The sequence below is a fragment of the Amaranthus tricolor genome, chromosome 4 (genome assembly GCF_026212465.1).
Source record: "Amaranthus tricolor cultivar Red isolate AtriRed21 chromosome 4, ASM2621246v1, whole genome shotgun sequence".
Taxonomy (NCBI): Eukaryota; Viridiplantae; Streptophyta; class Magnoliopsida; order Caryophyllales; family Amaranthaceae; genus Amaranthus; species Amaranthus tricolor.
The window spans coordinates 15660269-15665142 of record NC_080050.1 but is presented as its reverse complement, the minus strand read 5'-3'; positions in this window follow the sequence as shown (position 1 = coordinate 15665142).

The following is a 4874-nucleotide window of genomic DNA, read 5'->3' as shown; positions in this document are numbered from 1 at the left end:
AAGAATAATGGATTGAATTATTCCATTTTCTTAGCGATTTTAGCTCTATAAATAGTGGACTCGGTTATTCTTCAAAACTCGCCTTAGTATGAGCCATTAAATCATACGTAATTTTGGGAGAATTTTTACAAGAAAATTTTGTTTTATAAATGCCAATTAATTTATAATATTTTCTTGTGCAACTTATTGATTTTATTTTTAGAGAATTTTTTATCCTTTTTGTAAGGGTTTTTGAGAGAATCTTTGTAACTAGACTCGGGTGAGTCTAAGGGGGAATTAGATAGCTTTGAGTGAAGCTATTGAGGAATTTAGCTTTTAGTGAAGCTAAGTTTGTTGCTTTGAATGAAGCAATTTGAGAGAGAAAAGTTGGCCTAGTTGATGCGCTTCGAGTGAAGTAAGATGTTTAATGTAATTGTAACGAGTTGCCTTAAACATAGTGGAGAATTTAGAAATCCCGAGGGGTCGTGTTTTTTCCTTCTGTTTAGGCCCAGAATGTTTCCATGTAAAAATCGTTTGTCTCTTTTAATTATTTCGCACTAAGTTTAAGCTTTATTTATTTTATTCAATTCCGCAAAAACAGGGCAAAAACGCTTAAACTAGTAACAACAACAATTCAACCCCCCTCTTGTTGCTGTTTCCGTTCCTAATTGAGTCAACAATTGGTATCAGAGCACTGTTCCTAGTAGATCAGGAAACCCTGAGGGCAGAATCCTGGTGTTTCCGAAAATGTCAATTATGAACGAGCGAATGGAAGAAGGGTATTCTACTCAAAGACCGCCCATGTTCAATAGAAATTCTATACATAATGGAAGAATAGGATGGAGATCTTCATCAAAGCGGAAAATTATCAAGTTTGGAGAGTCATCGAAATTGGAGATTTTGAGGTAACCATTACTAACTCCAATCATGAAATTGCTCCTAAACCCAAACCGTATTTTAAAAAGAAGATTCTCAAAAGATAGAAATGTCTTTGCCATAAAGCAGGTTTGTTCTTCTAACTCATTTTCTGTCCATCCATCCAAATTGAGTAAAAATAAATTAATAGAGTTGCTAAAGGAGACACAAATTAAACTTGAAAATGGTAATGATAAGTGTCTCCAATTGGAAAAGGAGCTCAAAGTAAGTAAAGACCATGTCTCCTATATAAACACCTTTAGATCCGATGTCCAAAACAGATTTTTCAGTTTGTTGGACCAAAACATAATTCTAAAGGAAAATATGAAGAGAATTAGAAAGGAAAATGTTATTCTTAATATTGAGTTATCGCAATACAAATTGCTAGGCTTGAATAAGGAATTATACGACGCATCTATTAAGAACCTGTGTACAGATTTTCAAAATCTGGACAGTAGCTTTGAATTCAACCGCTCCAATAGTGATAAAATAGAGTTTGAATTAAATTCAAGAGAAAAAGGGAAAATCAAAAGTGTTCCCAAATGGATTCAAGAAGCTAAAAGTAAAAATTCAAAACGCCTAGATCACTTTAAGAATAGCAAGAAGAAAAAGGTATACGTTGATCTCCCTAGTGACAGAATCTGTTCCTTCTGTGGAGGAACTGGCCATCTGAAGGACCAGTGCACCAAAAGGGCACAGTACACTGTCTCTAACAGAAACTATGTCGATAACGTTTGGACGAAGAAAACAGATTCTTGTAAAATCGACAAGGAACCCAAGACAGCCTGGGTTCGTGTAACTAACCATTAATTTTTTTTTCAGGTCCAAGTGAGGGGGAACAGCTCATGGTATCTCGACAATGGGTGTTCCAAGCACATGAAGGGTGACAAATCTAAATTTCTCTCACTTGAAGCCTATGATGGGGGAACAGTAACCTTCGGTGACAATATGAAGGGTGAGATAATCGCCAAAGGAAAGGTTGGAAGGTCATGTTCCCATGCCATTGATAATGTATTTTTAGTCGAGAATTTGAAACATAACTTACTTAGCATTTCTCAATTTTGTGATAAAGGTAACTCTGTAAACTTTACTTCTGAAAAGTGCATTATTATTAGGAATGACACAGGAGACATCGTTCTTGAGGGAATTAGAAAAGGGAACACTTATGTAGTGGACCTGGATACTGTTCCCAAGACCAATCTAACGTGTATAAGTGTTGTAGAAGACGACCCACTTCTTTGGCATAAGCGTCTAGGTCATGCTAGTTATACATTGATTAATTCATTAAGATCAAAAGACCTAGTTAGAGGACTACCAGCTATAAAATTCCTTAAGGATGAAATTTGTGATCCTTGTGCCAAAGGAAAACAAGTTAGGTCATCTTTTAAACCAAAGAATGTTGTGACCACCTCTAAACCACTTGAACTAATACACATGGATTTGTGTGGACCTATGAGAATACAAAGCCGCAGTGGCAAAAGATATGTGTTTGTTATTGTTGATGATTATAGTAGATTTACATGGACTTTATTTTTTGTTAGTAAAGATGAAGCTTTTAATGAGTTTTTTTTCTTTCGCTAACAAAATACAAAAATCTACCAATAATCAAATTATTCACATAAGGTCAAATCATGGTAAAGAATTTGAAAATTCAAGTTTTATGAGTTATTGCAATGAACATGGATTAAGTCATAATTTTTCGGCACCACGAACACCACAACAAAATGGTGTAGTAGAAAGGAAAAAAAGAACTTTAGAGGAAATGGCTAGAACCATGTTAATTGCTAGTGGTCTACCTAGAAATCTTTGGGCCGAGGTTGTTAATACTGCATGTTATATTTTGAATCGTGTATTAATAAGACCAATCACTTCAAAGACACCCTATGAATTGCTTAATGGTATTAAACCAAATATTTCCTATTTTCGTATGTTTGGATGCAAATGTTTTGTACATGTTAATGGAAAACGAAATATAGGTTAATTTGATGAAAGAAGTGATGAAGCAGTATTTCTTGGCTATTCATCTCAAAGTAAGGCATATAGAGTTTATAACAAAAGAACAATGAGTGTGGAAGAATCCGTTCACATAATTTTCGATGAAACTAACTTTTTGTCAAGTGAACAGGATACAAATAATTTTAAGATAGGTCTTGCAAATCTTGAGAATGATGAAGAAATGAAAATGCAAGATCAAGGAACAGCAGGTGAACAGCTAATCCCAGAAGAGGCAGAAAGGAACGATCTTGATCAGGAACAACCGGTACTTCAGAACCAACAGACTGTTCCCAATACAGTTGTTCCTACAGAAGAGCAAAACAATCCAGTAGCTGAACAGAATGTTGATCAAGCTGATGAACAAGAACATGCTATTGTTCCCACAAGAGAATTTGTGCCCAAACCTTGGAAATATCAAAGTTATCATCCTCTCGATTTGATTATAAGTGATTTGAATAAAGGAACACAAACTAGATCTCAAATGAGAAACTTTTGTGCACACTTTGCGTTCCTATCATCACTCGAGCCCAAGAATCATGAAGAAGCTCTAAAGGATTCCGAATGGATCGTGGCCATGCAAGACGAATTAAATGAATTTGAAAGAAATAAAGTATGGCACTTGGAACCCAAACCGAAACACAAAAAGGTAATTGGTTTGAAATGGGTATTTCGGAATAAACTAGATGAGCATGGAATAATTGTTAGAAACAAAGCAAGGCTCGTGGTCAAAGGATACAATCAACAAGAAGATATTGATTATACCGAGACATTTGCTCCGGTAGCAAGGTTAGAGGCTATAAGAATCTTAATTTCTTTTGCTGCATTCATGAACTTTAAATTATATCAAATGGATGTGAAATGTGCTTTCTTAAACGGTTTTCTTGATGAAGAAGTTTTTGTTGAACAACCCCCAGGCTTTGAAATTACCTCTTGTCTTGATCATGTCTACAAGCTTGATAAAGCTCTTTATGGCTTGAAACAAGCTCCTAGGCAATGGTATGAAAGACTATCAAAGTTTCTGATTCAAAATGACTTTGTAAGAGGCAAAATTGACAAAACCTTATTCTTTAAGAATAGAGGTTCGGATATTTTAGTTGTTCAAATATATGTTGATGATATTATCTTTGGAGCCACCAATGAACTGTTGTGTAAAGAATTTGCCCACCTTATGAGCACTGAATTTGAAATGAGCATGATGGGAGAATTAAATTTCTTTCTTGGTTTACAAATTAAACAAACTGCTAATGGTATCTTTATTCACCAACAAAAATATATAAAAGAACTTCTCAAGAAATATGGCTTGAATAATGCTAAAACCAACAACACACCTATGGCTACAAATGTTAGATTAGATGAAGACCCAAATGGAACAAATGTTGATCAAACTATGTATAGAGGCATGATTGGCTCTTTATTATATCTAACTACTAGTAGACCTGATATTGCTTTTAGTGTTGGTTTATGTGCTAGATTTCAATCCAATCCTAAAGAATCACATCTCACTGCAGTTAAACGAATTCTAAGATATTTGAAGGGAACAGACGACTTATCCTTATTTTATCCTAAAAGTGATGTTTATGATTTGAAAGGTTTTAGTGATACAGATTATGCAGGTGATCTAGTTAATAGAAAAAGTACATCAGGTATGGTACAATTTCTTGGCTCATGTTTAGTTTCATGGAGTTCCAAGAAACAAAACACTGTTGCATTATCTACTGCCGAAGCTGAATACGTAGCAGCAGCAGCTTGCTGTTCCCAAATGCTTTGGATAAAGCAGCAGCTAAGAGATTTTGGTATTAAGTTTGAATGTGTTCCTATTTATTGTGATAATACCAGTGCCATATGCATATCTAAAGATCCAGTGCATCATTCACGAGTAAAACACATCCACATTAGGCATCATTTTCTTAAGGATAATGTTGAAAATAAAAATATTATTTTATAGCATGTAAACTCCAACGAGCAAATAGCAGATATCATGACTA